Source organism: Rhamphochromis longiceps, linkage group LG2, assembly GCF_057381845.1.
Source record: "Rhamphochromis longiceps isolate RC_006_pf linkage group LG2, R_longiceps_female_GT1.1, whole genome shotgun sequence".
Lineage (NCBI taxonomy): Eukaryota > Metazoa > Chordata > Actinopteri > Cichliformes > Cichlidae > Rhamphochromis > Rhamphochromis longiceps.
The window spans coordinates 33,964,015-33,986,675 of NC_140558.1; the positions used below are offsets into that span (position 1 = coordinate 33,964,015).

At 38.4% G+C, this 22,661-nt stretch overlaps 2 long non-coding RNA genes across 3 annotated transcripts; one reads left to right on the top strand and one right to left on the bottom strand.

Moving 5' to 3' along the window:
• Positions 1 to 1,897: 1,897 nt before the first annotated feature.
• On the bottom strand, positions 1,898 to 10,786 carry LOC146677631 (uncharacterized). 2 transcript variants are annotated; one of them, XR_014913958.1, is made up of 5 exons: positions 8,641 to 10,786; positions 8,352 to 8,438; positions 7,578 to 7,648; positions 4,376 to 4,448; positions 1,898 to 2,116 (listed from the first exon to the last, which is right to left on the bottom strand). It is a non-coding gene; the product is annotated as an uncharacterized LOC146677631 (long non-coding RNA). The 2 variants fall into 2 exon arrangements; XR_014913961.1 differs by lacking the exons at positions 1,898 to 2,116; positions 4,376 to 4,448 and adding an exon at positions 5,574 to 7,030 and having other exon boundaries at positions 8,641 to 10,780.
• A 5,359-nt stretch (positions 10,787 to 16,145) lies between these two features.
• On the top strand, positions 16,146 to 17,373 carry LOC146677632 (uncharacterized). Its single transcript, XR_014907617.1, has 2 exons — positions 16,146 to 16,186; positions 17,108 to 17,373. It is a non-coding gene; the product is annotated as an uncharacterized LOC146677632 (long non-coding RNA).
• Positions 17,374 to 22,661: the final 5,288 nt, after the last annotated feature.

The following is a 22,661-nucleotide window of genomic DNA, read 5'->3' on the forward strand; positions in this document are numbered from 1 at the left end:
ATGAAGGCTGTGATAAGTACTTACTATACTACTTTAACTGTAGAGTAGCCACATACTTAGCGGTATCAGCACTATGAGTACAAATAAAAAGTCTACCTTAGTTGGTTCAATCCTGGTGGCAATGGAAACCTTAAAGCTGGAAGCTTATTAATTTAAGATAGTATCCATTTTTCTATTTTACGTTGAATATGCTGACACACAGAGATTAGAAGATCACAAAACCTTTAACAACCCAAGTATTTTCTGTTCCAGGATGAATGGAAAAGGAGTGAAATGTGAAATTACTGAAAGTGTACGGTAGCAGATCGTTGGAGTGATCCTTGCATTACAATTGATTGGTTAATTACTAAGTCAGTGCTGCTCACTTTAGTTCAGAATTGATCAAACTCTTTGCTTCTGTCATTCTTCAAAGGCTCTACTTCCATTTCCTTTGCCCTTTCACTACACTTTCTTTCTACTTCTTTTTTCTTCTCTTCTGACCTCTCCTGTCATCTTCTTTCCTCGTCAGTTGCTGCATCTTTCTTCACATCTCACTTTTGTGATTAAGTCATGCAGTCATTTCTCCTCTCAGCTTTCTTTACTTTTCCTTTATTCAGAGTAACTCTATAATTCAGTCTGAGGCGTAAGATGACGTTTTGCATTTGGAATTTTCTGAATCTCTTGATTATTTTGGTATTTGTTTCTGAGCAGGTGTGAGTTGATGCATGCCCATCTTAAATTGCCTTTAAATGTGATACTTATCCTCTCATTCCTCTTTTATTTTCTTGCAGGGAAAGAGATGTTGGTCAGATTACATTGAGCACTGAGCCTAGACTTAAATTCATAAAAGGTTTTTAAAAATTTGAGTTTTCACTGTATGCCACAAAAAGATAGAACATTTCAGCGTTATTGGTGATTTTAAAAAGCCTTTGACAACAAACATGTGTCTCTAATTTTTACTTTTTGTATCTATTCAGCAGTATCTGCTGCCCAGATACAAACACTCTACTACTGAATAAAAAGCTGTAATTTAAAAACATTATTCATGTGCAGGCTTTTGTTCAACGATGCATGTTAACCTCCTCAGTGGAGGTCATTATGTGATTGGTTTGGTGTCTGTTTGTTTATTTTCTCTCTTAGCTAAATAACTCAAGAAAATACAAAAAAATGAATTTGCATGTGAACTTTAACAATGATGGCGTTTGAACAAACTTAGAAGTAATAAACATCTGGAATTGATTAATCAGGAAGCATTTTTTTTATCACCACAAAATATTTTGCAATAAATTCTTACAAATGCATGTCACAATTCAAATAAGAAAAAATAGGATCCATCATAGGCAGACCAGATCCAGATGCATTTATGGATCCAGGGAATAAATTTATCCATGATGTACATTTTCTTTTTTTCTTTTTTTCAGATTTATGCAGACTTGGACTGCTGTCGTCTATTTATACTTCATGTGTCATTTCGTCAGGGTTAGAGGTCAAAGATTAAGAAAAGGGGCAACAAGGGATGATGTGATGATTCTGCATGATCAGAAAGAAAATATGTACACTTCTGTAGGAGTAACTTAGCATGTACACAACTGCACAAGGTGTGATCAGGTCAGGGATTAGTTGATGTTTGCATCAGACACCAGCTGTGGTTCAAAAACAACCCATTAGGCACCTAATGGAGACAGGGCTGCTCTCTTTTTCCAAAGTTACCAGCCACATGCTAATGATCTGTACACAGCAACTTAATCTCTAAGTAAGCAACCAAGAAGAACCTTACAGTCAAAAACATGGCCATTTTCTGAGGATTTGTCAGTAAAGTGAACATTGTTTTGTGACAGTTTACACCACTGTGCTAATATATAGGGCTGTACCTTGGCTTCCTCTCTGGTAAGCCGATAGTACATCTTACTCTATGGTCTTGTAGCTATTATACATTGGATTTGTGCACCATTAACAACTACATTTCTGTTTCATCCCCAATCTCGTCACCGTTTTACAGCAGTTTTCTTCTAAAAGTTCTCTCACCTTCATTTGTTTACTGTATGCCACCTGAGAGTGGGTTTGTGTTGTTGGTCTAGTGAAGGCACAGCAAAATGTGCTGTGCCTCAGTGCCAGATTGAGAAACTTGTGGCGATTTCTGTGGAGGAACATATGTGGAGGTGCTTTAAACAAAATCCTGTAGTTTTATATAATGAAAATAAAAAATAGGGCAAAAGGTTGTTAGTTTGTTAAGGATCAACCAAATGAAAAATTTCTTTAAAAAGTATAATACAACTAACATGGGACCATGTAATCAAGAGTCTCTGGGGGGTTTGGATGGAGAAGAATATGACACACAACAAAGATCACCACGTGGAAATGCATGAAAGAATGAATGAACTGGGTAAATCCTTAGGTGTTTGTTTATGAGAATATGAACAAAATATATACTTATTATGTGTCTCAATTTGGTCTTTGCTATCCCTCTCTAGTATTTAGTTAGACGCATGCCTTTGTAATGTGTAAAATAGTATTAGTTACTGGTAAAAGTTGTGAGCATGAATTCACTACCAAAATCTACATAATCAATCTCATCCTCCTTCCTTGAATGTAAATAGGGGTTTTTTTTTTTGCACTGCATATGAGCTACAGTGAATAATAGCATGTCACTGGGCATCTCCGTGTCAAATGATGTGTCTATATGCCTGCATAATGGACACATCTGTTTATCGAAAATAATCCTATCAATCTTTTTCTTGCCCTTATTCTATGAGGACTTCCCTTTGTATACAGTTTTTATAATGTACATATTAAGATTCGATCCATGGTGTTGCATATTTTTATGCTTAAAGTTAGACTACAGAGTTTGTTTTCTATAAAAACAGTCTCATGAAGGATTGCATCCATACAATACAAGCCAGTACATACTTTTGTTTAAAAAAAATGTTGTTTCATTTGGATGGAGGTATTTATTTATTTATTTTTTTTACCTTTGTACTATTAACGTAACCATATTCTTATTTAAATACAGCTATTATCAATTACCAGACATGATATGTCTGTATTTATACATGTTTGCATGTCTGTATGTGTGTGCAGCTGTTCTTGAACACACCTAATGTAGTGGAAACTCTGCAGATGGGTTTTGAATACTTTGACATAAACCTGTTTGTCTGTTAGCATATTTTATCAATGAAATCTCACCCATGCAATCATGAAACTCTGCGAATGTGTAGTTTGCATTAAAATGAACACTGCATTCATTAAGCTCATCGCGACCTGGTCTCTAGCTTAAGTGTGATTCTGAAAGCTCAGCATTTGAGCTATTTTACAGTGCAGCTGACTTAAGATCAGTAACTTTTGTTTACAATTCTTCTTTTTTTTTCTTTTCCTTTTTTTTTCTACAAACTGAGCCATTTAAATCAAGTACTCATTCATTAATTAGTTTTTTCGCTTGACTGTCTAAATGCTTCTGGAGATTATTCATAGTGTCATTAGCAGTTGAATAGATCTTTTACTATCTGAAAGAACAGATTGGGCTCATATATGGGTAGTTACAACCAAAATCAGTTTGACTTGACTATGTCTGTACCATAGCTTTATTTAAGTCAGTGGTTCAACCCACTCACTCAAAACCAACATGAGTCAGGTTGTGTCAGTGACTGAGCTGCGTAACATGTTTTCTTTGCTTTGTTTGATGTGATTTTTTTTTATAAACTCAAGTAAACAAAACTGTAAGAAAGAGAAGAGACAGGGGAGTGAGGAGGGTGGAGGGTGGAGAGAAGAGAGAAGAAAAGGCAGGAGGGTAATTCCACACTATGATCCAGTGTTTGATATTTAACTTGTGGCTAAAATCAATACTTTATGTTTGATGAGAAACACACAGCCTTCCAGCTTGACTATTTACTACAGCTTCCTACAGCTTTCTGCCACACAAACAATGACTAAAGACATATTTGCTACTCAGTCCAATAAACAGTCTATAAAATTGGCTCTGTAAGTATTTGGTTAGTGATATCATTTCCATAACTTTGCCTCTATTCATCGCTACAGTATAAATTAAGCCATCCAGATGGCTTCAGATTTACTTTAATTAAAAATACTGTCCTCACAATTTATTAATCACAGCAACTGTACACATGTAGCCTTGAGATTTTCATAGGCTCAAATTTAAATGAACAATTAACATATGAGTAGCTTCATCGCCGGGTGTTACCTGCTTGTCTTTTGATTTCATGGCACAGCTCCTCAATGAATGCTTCCATATGAAACATAATTGATGTCAACCATGTATTGTTAGCAACAAAAATTTCTGGCACAACTTCACTTTCTTCCAAGGTGCATGGAGAGGATGAGAAACTAACAACACAGGAACTCCAGCAACACTTAAAGGTAAAGAGGAACAACTTGTACCAACCTTGTAATGTTTGAAGAATTTTGATCATTATATCCTTGGACAGGGGGTGGATCTGACTCAGTCGTTATAGTAACTGCAATTTAGGGTTTAGGACAAGAATAAGTCAGGTCAGGCCACTGTTATACCATATTTTCCACACTATAAGGCACACTTAAACTCCTTTAATTTTCTCAAAAATTGACAGTGCACCTTATAATCCGGTGTGCTTTATCTATGAATTCTAGTTTTGCTTACTGTCCTCGAACCGATTTTATGTCAAAAAATGTTTTAGTACGACTTTGGTAAGCTACAAAACTGCAATGCTTGATGGATTGTCGGAGCATAATGGCTACCGTAGTCAGGAGCCTCGCGGACTTGGAGTAATCTGTGTCCAAAACTCTGTCAGCTTTAGGTCCACTTGATAAAAGTTAATGTGAGGGTTTCCAAGGGTCAGGGACAAATGCAATTGCATGGCAGGATTTTGTAAACGGACCAATTTTCAGTCAGGAGAACAACTGAGATAATCCATCCACATTATTAAGTTAATCATTAACATACTGCAACAACATGGGAATAGAGCAGCTGCAAGAGAATTCAATATTAATGAATCAATGGTATGGAAGTGGAAGAAGCAACAATTATGAGTTGAGTGAAGTTTAGATAAATAAAACTTTTGTTTCGTTTAATGCACCTTATAATCCTTACTTACTTACGTATCATAAACCATTTTCACAAATTAATTCATGCATGTCAAAAGAATCAGGTCGGGACATTGTTCAGATTTGTTCTTCCTCGCATGTAGCACACAGCAGACAATAATCCTCATCAGCTACATTCTCTCTTCTGGAAACACTCTGTATAGTTTCAGCAACAGAGCTGCCTGATAAGAGCTAGAAGAAATTACGACATAGGAATCCCAGTCAGCTAGCTGTGAATGCACTGGACTATTCCTGGCACTATTTTCATGTCAGCACACATCAATGCAATCAGACATCACACAGACTTTGTAATAGGGGGCTGTGCTGGACATTTGGGTTTTCACATGCACCTTCTTCATTTGATGTCTGGAAAAGTTCACTGCTGGAGTGCATGTGTGAAAATGTATGGCGTTATTTTTGTGCCACTATTCTGAGCGCACGTAAAAAGAAATGTGAGCACACGTAAAAAAAATTTGCAGGTGCACACACACACACACACACACACACACACACACACACACACACACACACACACACAATAGCAGCCCCACTCGCTCAGTTTTTGCATTTGCTCTTGCTCGCAATGTGTTGCTTGCGCTCTCAACATTTCTGCCCGTGTGCGTTCAACTCAAAAATATATATATAATATAAAATATAGCTAAGGCCTAAGACCTTACACTATCTGTCATTTTTAGACAATCTGATGCCTTGATTATATAAGGAAAATCACAAAGAGACAGGATGAGGTGATGACACTGACGCAAAGGGACCAGGGAGCACTCAAACATGGGCCAGTGCAGTAAGGACTGGGCCTCAGCATAAGAATTTTGCAATCTGCAATCAGAGTCATACAATATTATATATATTCAACATCAAAGTGTTTAGGAAGAGTTGGCAGAAAAGCAGACTTACAGAAACTGTGAATTAAGGGCCCAGAGTGCCTTTGTGTACTTGAGGCTGTTTCACTGTCAAGCTATTAAGCCCCCATGGACATGGGTGTCTGTGAGTGTGGACATTAGAAATGGGACATTGTCTGAAACAGTTTTGTTGATATCACAAAAATCCTGTAGATGTCACTCTTTCTACTGTTACAATAAAAAAAACAGCTCAATAAGCATAGTTGGGATCAGATTCATTGCTCTGTATATCTATTGTTTAAATATCCCTGCCTCTTTTTCCTCTTCCTCTACAGCTCTACTGCTCCATGCCATCGTCCCCTCTCCTTTTTCTGCCGCATGTTTATTTTTCACAGTGACACTTCTGTGGAAAGGGCAGATGGATGACCTACACATCTTGACTGTAAAGATGAATTACCAGCCTTACCAAATCACTCTTGTCCCATTTTATGAAAGCGCCTTCAAATACAATGTTTTCTCTCTTTTGTCTTTTGCTTTACTGTCAGCACAGTAAAGCTTTCAGAGTGCTAAAGGTTATCAGGCAATATATATGAAGGTTTACTAAGATATCTGCAACTGTTAGTTGCTTCATACAAACAAGAAAAATACAAGCAGGTACACATGTGTATATCTATCAAATACAGTGAGTGTCTAAAAAGGAGTTTTGTATATAAAGAGTGTGCTATGATATTGTAGATGGGGTGAATGGCACTGATATATATTTGCTCACACCAGTTCTGCTTCTGCAGAAGAACATTAAAAATCCTGCTCATGCCCATCTGGGGCCTCTGGATATATGGGGCCAGGATCTCCTCCATACCTGCTTCATGCCCTGGGGGACAGGGCTGTGGTTCCCCACACTCCCTAGCAGATCGTTACATGGAGAAACCTTTGGAATACAAGCATGCTGATCCACAAAGGTATGCACACAGGTGTACACACGGGTGTTCACAGACGCGGACTACACCTTTCTTGGCTGCTGCCTCAAAGCACATTGTGCGCTGTCCAGAGGCGGAGCCAGACATTTGAAACACCCGGGGCTTAGCCCAAAAGGATAGTATGCATGTGGGATTTTTTTTTCCCTTGGGGGGGGGGGGTAGAAATGACTGAAAGATTAATTGGCTCTGTTTTGAGTTTTGTTCAAAAAAGAATGACTTCATATAGGGAAAAATATATATCACATGTGCAGAACACCTTAAACTAGTTTTTTAATTAAGCAGCAAGGCAGAACAAAATCAGGGCTGTATCAAGACACGAGGACTAAACCCCAATTCAACCAGACCCAGAACTGATCCAGAATTAAAACAGGACTACAACAGTTCAAAATCAGGACTACTTGGGACTTAACCAAGACAGAACCAGAATCAGAACTAGATGATAGTAGCACTAAAAATCATCATATACCTGCACTACATTTATTTTTTAATTTTACCAAAGTACAATATTTAGATTGAGAAAGGTTTATATAATTATTTAGCCTTGTTGTGCAAACAAGCCTGCATAACTTAATAAATATAGAATTTGAAAAATAACAAACCTAAAAAGAAACACTAGGTATGAGATACATGAGTACCTATGATACGGTGATACTTTTGGTAAACAACCATTTGACTAACATGTGTGTCTCACCTGCTCTTGTTCATCTCTGTTCTGTCCTCATTCTCCATCTCCCTCTCTGTTCCTCTCTCTCCCTCTTTGTGCTGACAATCATCAAATATACAGATATTTACAAACTCTTCAGATAAAAACACAAACACTTTTTAATTGTAACATCAAATCAGACTAAATGTTTATTTTTTTAGATTGATAAATATAAAAAACATATTTGTTAACTTTAAGAGTAAAGAGAGAAATTGTCTGTATTTCTTAATTGCAAATGGCACCAAATTGTATTCAAAATTGAGCCACACTTATGGAGCTCCACAGTTCTTTTCCTGGTGTTTTGGTTGACATCTCTTGATGTTCCCATGTCACAGAAACAGGCTCTGTGTTTTGCCTTATATGCATCCACAGCTGTGCCACCTGTTTACTCACATGGACTCTACTAACCTATCAGAAGCTTCTTCAGCTCAGAATGGAATCGTCTGGAGTTTTCTTATTAATTAACAATAAACTTAGTGTACATGTACTCCTAAATTTGATGAAAGTGATAAAAAACAGAAAGCTCTGTCTCTCTTTATTGTGACATTTAACTAATTCAAAAGATATTTCAATATTTATCTAAAACAAAAGTTTACTCTAAATTGATGTTGTGCAGTAAAAATGTTTTATGTTTTCTCCCTAAAGTGTATGTAAATATCTGGTTACAAATGTGAATATCCTGCTGTGTACTGAAATTCCTCTTGTTTTGCATACAAATATACTGAACAACATACAAAGCATAATATATAAAATAACATTTACCTGAGTTTTTCTTTGAAAGAACCCTCTAATGTCCATTCTTATATTTCAGTACATAACTGAAACCGATTTAGTCGGGGAGGGTAAGAACTGAAAATATGAAATAAACACACGTAAGCTAAGAATCTCTAAAAAAAAATAGCATTTGTTCGGCTTTTCATTTCGCCATTTGTTGATTCACTTGAAGAGCAAGTAACGTAATATTGGTCAAGTGATCAGTTTGATATCAATCTTTCGTGATGCACCGTCATATTTACATTATTTGTACGGTACGAATGATTTGCTTTGGTACCTGGTCAAACTTAAGCTCTCCTTAGTATGGCTGGCTCCGTCTCTCCAACAGCGCACTGACGGGCAGCAGCTGCCCCGCCCCCTCGCTCAGTCGCTTAGTGCCTGAGCTTGGATCATACCAATATCAGGGGGGGATTCACGCACAGTCGTAAATTCCCACAGTGTGCACTATGTGCTTCGAATATTGTGTGTACTTTTTGTTTTATACAGTTGTCAGCCAGGCATCTAACTATGAAAAAATTGCACTCCAAAATACCCCGGGCTTCTGACAAAACAACCCGGGCTTAAGCCCAGTAAGCCACCCCCACGCTCCGCCCCTGGCGCTGTCTATCTTGTGTGCTGCACAATATCGTTTAATATTTAGTATCTACTGTTATCTACTGCTAGCTAGTTTATTGTGATGGTCCTGTATTTATTATGTTGCTCTTTTTTTGTTTGCTTTCTCTTCTGGTTTTTTTTCTCCATACAGGTGATCCAGGTGTTTTGTTTGTTTTTCCTTCTTTCTTCCCCCCTTTCTCACCATCTCTTCTCCCCTTTGGTTTTCTTTCTTTCCCTCTCTTTCTTTCATTCTTTCTCCCTGTCCTATCCCCCAGTCATGTCTGTCCCGTTTGTAGCAACCGAAAATAAAATAAACAATTAAGACAACAATTCTGATGGCTAAAGATCCAAACGGGACACAAAAAAAAAAAAAAAAAATCCTGCTCATGATTTTGTACTGACTTTCTTCTATCATCAAATACTCATGATATTTCCATTAACTTTCTTTACCATGTATCCAATTTACATTAACTTTAACCAGTGTTAGTCAAGTTACTAGAAAATAGTAATTAGTTACTAATTACTTATTACTTCTCCCAAAAAATAATCACATTACTTTACCGATTACTTATCTCCAAAAGTAATTAGTTACTTTATTACTTAGTTACTTTTTAAAAACATGATACACAACCTAAATACGTAATAGAGTAGAAGACCTTTCAGCCCAATTCTATTTCTTCTGCATAATTAATGATATAAAATTGAATCAAATGAAAAAGTCTCTTTTTAAAAATTTCTTTAATATTTTAATTTTATGCATCAAGCAAAAAATTAAATTATGTGCAACAGTGTTTGACTTGAAGAAATTTGTTTAACATTAAAACTTTATTTTCTGCATATTCCAGAATATAAAATCTTTTTTTGTGTGTTTACACTCACTCTTTCGCATAGATGCAAGTAAAACACAGCAAAAAATAATAAAATCAAAGATTTTAGTGGTATTAAGTCCTGTTGCTCTTAAATCTATTTTCACCTATTTAGCAGGAGTGGAGCCAGCTTTGTCCGGCGGTTATGTCAGTGAAGGGATCCGAGGGTTTCTCTGTGAATTTCACATTCCCATGGCAGCATACGAGGTGTTTGCTCAGATTTGAAGTTTAATTTTTCACTGTAGAACAAAGTTTTTTACCCACGCAAAATGTACGCTAATGTTTTTATCACTTTTCACAAAATCAAACTCCAAGTAATGTCAGTACTTCCAAGCTTTAAATGCTGCATGGTCGTACTCTCTCACACAATCCATATTATCCGTTGTTGTTCTACACAGGTGTCTGTTGCTGCCACGGACATTGCACGCTCTTACGTCATTGTCATGAGACACACTCACAAACAAAATTACAGTTTAGTAACGCAGTACGGCAGCATGCTTACGGGAAAGTAACAGTAATCTAGTTACTGTTTTGCAACAGTAATCCCTTACTTTACTCGTTACTTGAAAAAGTAATCTGATTACACTAACACTTAAAGAACTTAAAGAAGTCCAGACGCTTTTCTTTGCAAGCTCCTTTTTACTATGATGACCTGGATGACTGAGAACCTTCACAGACATTACACTAACACGTTACTTGTAACGAGTTACTGCACATCTCTGAACATAACAGACATCTGTTAGGAGTTGAGGATGAAGCCTGAGTATCCAGAGGAAACCCAAACAAGGACAGGAAATATCCACACATAAAAATAGAAAAGCTCCAGACAATTAGGTCTAAACCAGGACCCTTCTTGCTGTGAGTGCTAAAACACGGTGCCATACTTTTTTAGGGTAAATTAAATATATCATGTGATGCACAATGCTCACATCCTTTACAAAAAGGAGAACTGCAAAGCCAGCAGCTTTAAGGAACATTATCAGTGATGGCCCGATCCATAATTAACCTCCTAGGACCTGGCGTCCACATATGTGAACATCACATTTGGGGTTATTTAGACCAAAATACTTAATTTTTCTCTACAAGGGCCTGATATCCACTTACAAGGACATTATACTGCTACTGTTCTATCGAAATTTTAAACGAATATCCTCATATGTGGCTCTCATTTTGTTAGAAACAAAAATCAGGTAAAAAAAAAAAAAATCTGGTAATTCTTTGTTTTTACATTCAACGGGGTCCCAATATGCCCAAATATCAAAGAGAAATTAAAAATGCATGCCATGGAAGAGTTGGAGGTTAAGTCTATGGTATGGATTTACAAAAATATGTCTTGTCTTTGCTCTGTCCATTCAGAGAATGAGATCAGCTAGAGTGCCTCAAGATGACTTCAGCTTGATAAATGCCTATTTTCACAGGGGTGTCTACTGAAGGAAATCACTAAGCTCCTTGTGCTCTGAAAGTGTTCTCTATGTATTCCTGGCAGAGTAACATCAACATTTGTTATGTGTCTGGCTCATCCTTAAGTAGACCTGAGTGTGTAGTGTTTCTGAAACAAACAGTTAACAGGACATTTTGTCTCCTCATATTGTGTTGGTTTGTGTGCATTTCAGAGTGCAACGGTCTTTTTGCTCCAGCTTTCTTATTCACTGCCAAGCAAAATCACTTCCATCACAGGCAGCAGCATTGTCTCTGTCCACATTCCTGTGTGTGTGCGTGACAGAGAGAGAGAAATGCCACTTGCCTGACGACTCAGTGGAGGATGTGTTAACTGGATGTTTGTAAATACTTGCTAACTACTAGCCAAGCAGTCATAAAATTAGAAAAACTGCAATGTAATTGGATATGGAGAAGGTTTGCTTCAGTGCTGCAGCCAACGTGTTTTATAAGTCACAGTTTTTAAGCATCTTTTACTTTCAAGGTAAACAGCTGGGAAAGCTATGTGACTTTCCGAGCAACTACCAACAACCTCATTTTTCTGTCACAATCGGTGGTTCCCAGATGGTCAGGAATGGTCTCTGGATGGGCACTATCTGATATCCTCATGATGGTGTTTTCCCTACATCACCATAACAATCGAGGATCAACATTGCAGCTGAACAGTTGTCTGATCATTCAGTTAGCATTAGCCAAAAAGCTAGCCAAATGATCAAATGATTGAAAAATTTGCCCAAAAAAATGATCTCAAGCAAACCAACATGAGTCACCTAAATTTGGTTAACAAACCTAACATATAGCCTAATGTAATATTTTTTATATTATATGACTTAATAAAGAAAACACTTGAAACCCATGTGCAAACATTGCCCCCCCCCCCCCCGACAATAACCTGTACAATTTTCATTGTGTTAAAGAGACACACACACATACACACACATATTCTGTAGGAGATAGAGAGACCTCAATTGTTTTCCTATGGTAACATTCAAGACTTTGTATTTGTTTTCTGTTGACAGATTGAGCAGCTGGGTTAGTCCAGTCACATTTAGGAGCAGTTATGTGATAAAGCAAAATAGGGAAAATGGAAAATATTGAAAATGTTTTTCTGGTGAATCTCTTACACAAATGCATTGTTCTCTTGTGGTATGGAGATTGACTTGATGGAAGCAAAACAGTCTGAAGTCAATAATGTAGGTAATGCAGAACTGTCCCTTTTGGAAAACAAAAGCTTATTGCATTTTATTGTTATTTGTTCCTTCAGCCTTAATTTGGGCTCGATAAAATGTCATTTTAGAGAGCAGAATAATCAGTTGGGCTTCCTGCAAAAAGCACAAAAGCACATTTGCAGCCCTAAATATGTTTTTTTTTTCTTTCTTTTTTTTACCTAATATTGGCAGCTAACCCATTTGAAGTGCCATTACCTAAACAACTATGGCCAGAAAGACCTTTAACGCTTGTCACTCTTTCCAGGATGAAAAGCTGTCAACAACAAGGTGTGCTTGCTAATGCTTCTAGAAACAAGGGGTGTAAGAAAAGAATTTGTTTTCAAAAGCCTGATTAATCTGACAGAGGGAACGATAAAGTTAGAGGTGAACAGATAAGATTTTGCCCAAAACTCAACTTGGGCTCTTTTGTACATTTTATAATCATCAAAAATTAGGTCTGTGGACTTGGTAGATGTGGTTTAACTGCCTTCCACAGCAGTTAAATCAAATCTACAGATGCATAAAGAGTTATGGTAAAAAGGGAGAGAAATATACAATTAAAAGAGAGTGATGAAAGCAAGGCAAACAGGAATGAGGACATTGAGGCTGTGGACAGCTACAGGTACCTTGGTGTTCATCTGAACAATAGACTGGACTGGACTCATAACTCAGACGCCCTCTACAGGAAAGGGCAGAGCAGGCTGTACCTGCTGCGGAGACTCAGGTCGTTTGGAGTGGAGGGCCCACTCCTGAAGAAATTCTATGACTCTGTTGTGGCTTCTGCTATCTTTTATGGCGTGGTCTGCTGGGGCGGCAGCATCTCTGCTGGGGACAGGAAGAGACTGAACAGGGTGATCCGAAGGGCCTGCTCTGTTCTAGGATGCCCTCTGGACCCAGTGGAGGTGGTGAGTGACAGGAGAACGGCGGCTAAGCTGTCATCCCTGATGGACAACATCTCCCACCCCATGCAGCAGACTGTGACAGCACTGAGCAGCTCCTTCAGTGGGAGACTGCGGCACCCACGGTGTGGGACGGAGAGATTTCGCAGGTCTTTCCTCCCCACTGCTGTCAGACTCCATAATAAAGACTTTAACTGATCAAGCACACACATCCATACATATGCAATAATACTAAGTGCAATAATCCTTTCTGTCATCGTTGTATTTTTACTCAGTTGTATATAGTATTTGTATTTGTATTCTATTTTTATCTTATTGTATATTTATTTTATTTTATTCTACTGTATATAGTATTTTATTTTATTCTATTCTGTACAGTTGTGTACTGTATTTATTCTTATTGTATTCTAATTTTTGCCTCATAACTTTTGCACTGTCCACTTCCTGCTGTGACAAAACAAATTTCCCACGTGTGGGACTAATAAAGGTTATCTTATCTTATCTTATCTTATCTTATCTTATCTTATCTTATGAAACCAGATAATTATACCAGGTTAGTATAATAAATTTCATTTGTGTGTAGAATTATAAAAGGCTAACAAAAATTTTCTGGTATATCTCCAGTACTAAGCATGCTTCATTGCACCTTCCCTCTTGGTGCTGCGGATGACAGAGGATTCAGAAAGTTTATTAATGCAGGCCGATATGACAGAGAATGTGCATCTTATTTTTGTTTTGCATATTTTAATTTATATTTAATTTGTTGTGGTTTGCAGTGTTTTTGTGTTGTTTCACTTTAAATATGTTTAAAAGGAAAAAGCTGAAAATTTAAATAGTTTAAAGTTGAAATGTGAATAGTTGGTTTTTGTATTATTTGATTTATTTATTACATTTTATGTGGAGTGAATAAATAAAAGTATATTTACAGTGGCCCCTAGAGACAAAGCACGTATAAACTCCAAAATGCGTACAAGACACACCTGAAGTACTCCAGGATGCTATGGGCAGTGTTGAGCTTTTGTTACTACACAAGCCAGGAAGTACCAACGACCAGATTTGGTCTGTGGAAGTAACAGGTAAATTAATTTTTTTTAATTATTTGAATATATATGAGTGCTTGTGTATAAATACACAAACAATACACATATGCTTTCAATTGTGTAATATAAGTGATCTAGGTAGCTCTGTTTTGGAAGTTCAGTTAACTCTAGAAATGTATTTTGGAGTTTGTATGTGTTTTGTCTCTAGGGGCCACCGTATATATTTATATATAAACATATATAAATAAACCATGTTTTTTTTACATTAGTAATTCCTTTTGCGCATAATTTTATATTGTTGTTAATAATTAATTAATTAAAACAACAGAAAAACCTGAAGAGATGATTGGGAGCCAAAAGAGCCAGTTCTCTAAGAAGAGCCAGAATTCCCATCACTATAAACCTGCACACTCACATGCTCACTCAGGTTGGTTTAATTAGCATGTTCACATTATAGCAGGCCATCAAAATTCCCTGGGCATTCTAATGACTGTAAAGCTTTACTAACAATGAAATGTCAGTATGCACACTTGCATAACAACAGTATATGATGTTAACAGTGTGTCGACATTACGTATTTAAAATACAAAATATGAGTAACTGTATTCCGTTACAGTTACAGCTTAAATACAGCTTAAATAGGTGATAATTAGAATACAGTACTTTGCTGAAATAAATGGATTACACGGCGGCCATTTATTGTTTCATATGTTAGGTTATGCCCTCTCTAATTTTGGAAATTCCACGCATTGCTAGAAACCCAAACAAAGCAGACAATAAGAGGCTGTAATATAAGCTTCCTGTTAATGTTGGTGGTGTCAGTTACACAATGGACCCAGAGCCAGCAGTGCGTGGACAGGAATGCATCTCTTACCTGAAAATTCCGGCACCACTTCACATTTAAAGAAGAAAGGGATGGGCAAAATCTGACCATGCAATGCAAACTCTGTTTGCCAGCAACTAAAAGACTCCAACCTGAAGAAACATCTGGAAGTAAGTTCTTTTTAAAAAACTAACGTTAGCCTACTGCAACTACCTTGTTTTAGTTGTTGTGGCTGCCTGGGTTATGTGCCACTTCAGTGTCTTCGATGTAGTATTGCTGTGTGATCTATTACTATTACTGAAGGCTGCATTACAACCTACAAACAGACAGAGAGAAAACATTTTACTGATACAGACATAGTTTTCTACACAAAGTGCAGCCTTACCTAATGTCCACCCTGCTGTTACTCATTTTATATTAAGATTTAAAAATCTAGTTGGTATTGCTTTCAGAACTACACATGATTATATGTAGCTAGCAGGTTGTTAATGCTATCCATCAAGTAGAAGCAGGCGGAGCGTCAGGCTTACATGTAAAGTCAATGGAAAGGCGCGCTGACCCGCGATTGCGGCTCCCGCGAAAATTCGGAAGCAGATTTGCGTCGCGAAAACGCTACACTCACGCGCGTTTCAGGCGTTTGACTCGCGAAAAAAACCACGCGCGTGAGTTTATGTGTTGCATTTTGTGCATACACGCGTTTCGCGTCCCCCGCTCGAGTTGGAAAAATCTGAACTCCAGCGTGAAATCGCGCCGCGACAACCAATCAGGAGCCTGGTGACGTGGCTGTTACCTAGTTCAAAGGGGCAGATCCAGCCAAAGCCCTTTATTCTTCAATAGAAGGAAGGCTAATCAATGCCGTAGCAAACAACCCGGAGCCGTACGACACCAGCTGCTTTCTGGACCTCCAAGCTTCCTCCGAGCTTGGAGGAAGATATGTAAAGAGATCGGGCAACCTGGTAAGTTCATTCATTTTTCTCAAGTTTTCTCTAAAGTTTTCACTGACCCGGGGAAGCCGCACAAAAGCTAGCAAGCCCCCGCTATTTTCCCACTGACGTACAAATACCGTTCTGCTTTTAGGCATGTTGTCATTTAAGAATATATTTTATTGTTTATTAATAAACAGCTCACAGCGGTCCCGCTGTTCATCCGTCACTGCCTCTTTTTTCTTAATTTTCATTTTCTTTTTTTTGCACCGTACAGCATTGCATTCTGCAGCCTGATTGACAAATCTCCTGCGCTTGCCAAATTTATCATGTTTGGTTTTGATAACCATCACGTCCAATAGAAAAAACAGCACAAAAACACCCATAACTATGAGCCTCATTCGGAAATAGACACCTGCACCGCGAGGGAAAAAGGCGCACGAAAGTGGCAGGCAGATGAAGACAAACCGCGGCATATTAATACTTTTACGTTTTGCAATCTACAAAGGTTTGCACTTTGAGAATCAATTGTGAGAACTGTGACCAATGTTCATGTGTGTGTGTGGAAAACAGTGTATAAAGTGCGTGGCCAGGGGCTAGTTATTCTGAGAACCCCTGCTGCAATAAATGAGGGACCACTGTCTACTCTATGATTATTATATTCAACCTGTTAACATTTAATACTGTATTGATAGAACCAACTGATTCTGAAGCAGAGCATCCGCACTTGCTTCTCCTGGCTCCCCAGTCCCTGAGCTCCTGCTGCTGCACCCACAGATATGTACAGCAAGCACTGATACCTTTTTAGTCGGTGGGATTGCCTGTGATCACCTTTACTAAATATCTACAACCAATCTGATTATATCCTGTTTTTGTTTTTTTTGTTTTTTCAATGTTGAAATTAAAATCTAGTAGCAGTCTTCTCATTTCTTTGTGTTTTGTGCTGTTTTACAGGCCCACAGGGGAGGACGGCTCCGAGGCAGATGAGGGACGGGTCCCAGGATGGTCCATCGGTGGTGGAGCTGGCCATCCTGGAGTCCCTGAAGAGTCCACACCAGTCTCCAATGGAGCATTTCCTCCTCAGCCTTGTTCCTGCTCTGGAGAGCAGCTGGTCCTTTTTATTCCTGTCTCTCTGTAAATACTTATATTTTATATATTTATGTTTAATGTATTTCTGTGTGAGAATTTTAATATTATTTCAAATAAATTTTTATAATGACTGATGTCTCAGTTCTACTACACAGCAAATGTTGGCACACGACTTGACACATGTAGAATTTATTTCATATTATACTAATGACAAAATATACTAATACAGTGGGATGCAAAAGTTTGGGCAACCTTGTTAATAGACATCATTTTCCTGTATAAATCGTTGGTTGTTACAATAAAAAAATGTCAGTTAAATATATCATACAGGAGACACACACAGTGATATTTGAGAAGTGAAAAGAAGTTAACTGGATTTACAAAAAGTGTGCAATAATTATTTAAACAAAATCAAGCAGGTGCATAAATTTGGGCACCACAAAAAAGAAATGAAATAAATATTTAGTGTATATCAATGTGTGTGTCTCCTATATGATATATGGGGTGCCTTTGTCTGGACGTGCTTCCCATCCAGAGCTGCACAGCACAGAGGGAAGTTCCAGCGCTCCTGGAAATCCCTCTGTGATGGACCGCCAGTCTCCAGGTGAAGGCACAGCCATGAAGTCGTCCACTAGACAGTCCCAGATGGCCGTCGCTGCCTGGGGGTGATCTGACACACCGACTCTGTAACTGAACGCTTGGTGCTGAAGCAGTCCGCGGTGACAAGGAACCTGGACAAAATTGTTCAAAATCAGTATTATGTGTACTGCAGTTACAAAATACATTATTCAAATTCCAAAATACTTTGGTGATGTCAGATTTAAATCACAAAACTTAAATCTTACATAAAACATTTTGTAATTATAAGGATAATTACAAAATGTATATTAGATGATATCTAAAACAGTTGTGTTTTATTTTAACTTTAACATATCATAATTTGATTGGTAGCAACTTTCACAACTACAGTGAGCCAATCACTCATAATTCCTAAACATGTCAATCAGGTAGGAATGAAGTAAGACATTAATAGAAATAAAGAGTTGTATGTTGACATGTAGCCCTTTCCTTGCTTAAATCATTAATATTTTTGAAAAATTAATCTGTGATAAGACAGCTTATCAAGATAGAACCATGTAACTAGAGATGAACCAAACTGTTCAGTTTTATCTAACTGTTTTAATTAATAAAGGCTGGTGACGCCTGCTATAGAGTCTGACAGCTGCAGGGATTATATACAAATATTCAACTATCCCAGAATTAAACCAGGTCTAAATAAAAAGGAGTGAGTATCACTACAAAGGTTAACTCAGTGGTCCTAATGCTACAGTTTGATATCAGCAAACACCGAGCGCATACATTGATGTGACACCACAGCCATGCTATCATTCAAACACTGATAACAGCATAAATCGAATTAAATCGGGACTTGATGAGACCTTCTGAGTATCACTAGAAATATTATAAATAGTCGTCTCTGTACCAGTTTGCTATCAGTAAACACCGGCAGCATTCACTGTTAGCATAGCACATCCATGTTAGCAGTGTATAAATGGATGGTTTAGCATATATTAGCACAGGTATCAATAAAGGACTACCGTATTAAATACTTTTACTAACCTCAGGCAGACGGACAGGCGCTCTGCAGGTGGGATTGAGCGCCTGTAATTGGTGTCTAGGCGGGCGATTCTGGGACCGACGCGGGACAGCAGGTCCTCAAACTGGCCGAGTGAATGACGGTGATAGCGCTGGAATCGGCCGTAATCCAGGCACAGCTCCTGGAGCAAGTGGTAAAACTCACCAAACTGCTCACACCTCTGGAGGACCTGATGGACCCAGGTACGGCGAGGATGTCCTTTACGCCGCTACTCTGCTCTCCACAGTAAATAGAGAAGGGAGACTCTCTCTTCAAGCACTAGCTCGACACCTGCCATCTTGCAAAGATACCGGTCTGGCAAAATTTCCTTCCACATCCCTCCCACATTTCCGGTTCACGCGCGTTAAAATATGATATTTTGGGGCGCGATGGATTTTTCTTGGACACGCGTAGAGGTGCGAATGTGCACGCGTCAAGTTAGGGGCGTTTGGGGCTTTTTTCTCGCGCCCATCGCGTTCGGTGTGAACACACCGTAACAGTCCGTGGTCTCTGAACTAACCTCAGCTAACAATGTTAGCTTGGTGGCGAGTAGCCTTCAGTAATAGTAATAAATCACACTACTAGGGCTGCCACAATTAGTCGACTAGTCAAATCGTCGACGACTAATTTAATAGTTGACGCGTCGTTTGAAGCTTTGTAAGATCCCAAAAGACACAGGAATAAGTAGTAGGATTTAAGAGTGTAATAACGGACTGAAACAGAAGATCGCCCAGCCCCTAGCTGTAAGCTAATGATAGTTATATAAGAGCAGATGCATGCTGGTGCCATAAGCTGTACGTTTTACGTTAAATGGACGTATGATCTGATTAGTCGACTAATCGCAAAAATAATCGGTGACTAGTCGATTATCAAAATAACCATTTGTGGCAGCCCTACACACTACAGTCATGTAGTTGTAAAAAGCATGACAATATATCAAGTAATCCAAAGTATTCAGAATACGTTACTCTCAGTGAGTAATGTAACGGAATACATTACAAAATACATTTTGGGGCCTGTATTCTGTAATCTGTAGCGGAATACATTTTAAAAGTAACTTTTAGGAGGGCTCAGCTCCCAATCATAGTGTCATGCATGCATTGCCTTGTTATAAATATTAATGGAATATGCTGTTTGCAAATGTAGTCAACCCTTTTCACATTTGCAAACCTAAAATCAGTTGATTAAACATTACAATGTTACCTCCAAAAACAAGCTAATTAATAATTCTAGAATCTAGAATTTTTCTAGAACGTTAGAATCAGAACAGGAACAGGACTTTTTTTTTACAAACTAAAATAATAATAGCCTATACATAATTTCCTTGGCTGGCAACTCCCAATATACCAGCAGACTAGTGAAAGAAAGAAAGAGTACTTTATTGATCCCCGTGGGGAAAATTCCTCTCTGCATTTAACCCATTCACTCAGTGAAGCAGTGGGCAGCTATTGGGCGCCCGGGGAGCAGTGTGTAGGGATGGTACCTTGCTCAGGGGTACCTCAGGGTAGCTGTTCAGGAGAATCAAACCCCTGACCTTCCGATCATGGGGCCACCACTCTCTCTACTGAGCTATTCCTGCCCCTGGATCAGTGGATCAGAAGGTTAAAATTAGCTAATAATCTCAAGTGATTCAAGCCACATTAGCTAACATTTTTAGCTGTTTAGAGAACTGTTATGTCCCTCTGCAGCCTCTAATCTGCTCAGTGTGTTCAGCTGGTTCAGCTGTTCAGCTGGTGCTAATTGGCCACACCTAGTCAGGTGTGGATAAAAGCATACCTGAGGCAAGCTTCCTGGGGAGCTCACTTGTCTTTGCCTTGGTGGCATCAGCCATTTTAGCCAACCTGGATTTCCATTTTAAGATAAAATCTCTTCTCACCCATACTCTGGTATTCATCTCCTTTATGTTGCAGCTTTTGAGCCGGATCGTAACATAAGTGGGGGCTCGTCCCGGATATTTGGACATTTTAGTGGAGACTGAATATCAGTTTGTTTGACTTTTAAGGGGGTGAGTGATGGTGTTCACTGTAATTGAGCAAACTCCCTTCAGCTGGGTGGCTGTGCTGCCCTTCCAGCGAAGCACTTGTTTGTTGTTTTGCTTTGTTGTTTTAATTTGTTGTGTTTGGTGGCTATCCTGGGTAGGGGTACGCTTCAGAGTTTAGTAGGAGACTATATCTCTGGTCTGCTGCCTGCTCTCGAGTTCGCGTTTAAAGTTGCCTCGAGCGTGGTACACCACTGAAGACTAGGGTACGTAAAGTTAGGGTTTTTTTTTTTTTTGTTTTTTGTGTTTCAGGCTGGGAGTTGCACATAGTAAATCAGTGGCACCAAACTTGGTAGGGGGTTTGAGACCATTTATGATTATGGTCTGTAGCTGAGGCAGGTAGGCTGTTTTTAAGTTGGCATTGTGTGTATATGTCAGTGTTGATGGACGCTAATGAGATCCTCATGAGGTGAGTGTTTTGTGCTGTGACCTTTAGTGTTGTGGGGAATATGGCTATTTTGTTGGATCACTTTCGAGTGTTGTTGGCCAAGTGATGGCAATAACACTGTGGGGTGCTGAGCCACCCTTGATGTGAGCATTGTGTGGCCATAGCTCTCCATTTTGTGGTTGGTCACTAGCATGCTTGCTTTACTGAACTTTGTGGATTAAGTAACTTGTTGTGGTATAGGGCCACTCATATGTGACCGTTTGTGTGGTGGACAAACTTTATTTACTATTAATTTAACATAACAGATGTTAGTGTTACTTCGCTAAATAAAAAAAATAAAAAAAGACACTTTATAAGTCACAGCGATGTCCCCGCATTATCAGAACAGTTTGACCTTTTGCTATATTTCAGTAAAGTGTGTTTCAAATCTGCATCACTGATTTGTGGCATGAAATTACCTCTTTAATAACAGTTTAGGCTAGTGATGACAAACCACACTCCGTGTGAGCGGACTGTAACATGACACAAACACTGGGCATACAACCTGTTTTCATTCTATCCTTTACTGTCATCAGTAGAAACGTTAGAAAAAGATAACATTTGAAGATAACTCAAGAAAATAATAATAAAATACGCTATTATTATTCATATTAATAATTATTTTTGGGGTGCTCTGAAAAGGGTCTAAGCTCTCCTATGAGCTGGACTATTATTAAAAAGCAAGAATGAGTTGGCAAAACAGAATAACTGCATCACCCTGTATGCTCTCACCACAGTATCCATTGGGCATGAGTGCACACCCCAGAATACACACATCTGAGCAGGCAGTCAGCCCCACTCTACCTGCTTTACTGCACATAATGTTAGACAAGTCACTAATAAATGATCAAAAGATAAATATCCAAGGGAGAGAAATCAGTTGCAAGATAAACAAAAGAAAAAAGGCACACTTAACTTATTTATATTGTTGTAAGTTCAGTTTTTTTGATACTTTTGCTTGCTGCAGGGATATAAAGATAGCCATATGAACATTTTATGTTTCATCTAATTCTTTGTTTAAAAACCTAATCTAATGGCTGTTTATGTAGTTTGGTTTATGCATTTTGTAGAAAAAAAATCCAGCATAACTATGCCGATTATGTCAGGCTCATTTCATGCATATATTTTGCTTGTCATACATTAAATGACATGCCAAAAGGGTGATATTTTTAAAAAATTGGTGTGGCATGTGCTAGGTGCTATTGTGTGCACCCTAACAGCACGCTGGACATTCCAAAACAGTAACCTAAACATACTCACCAGTCAGCTTCGTGTGGATGCTGTCTGTAGAAAAATTCACCAGCTAATGCGCTTCATT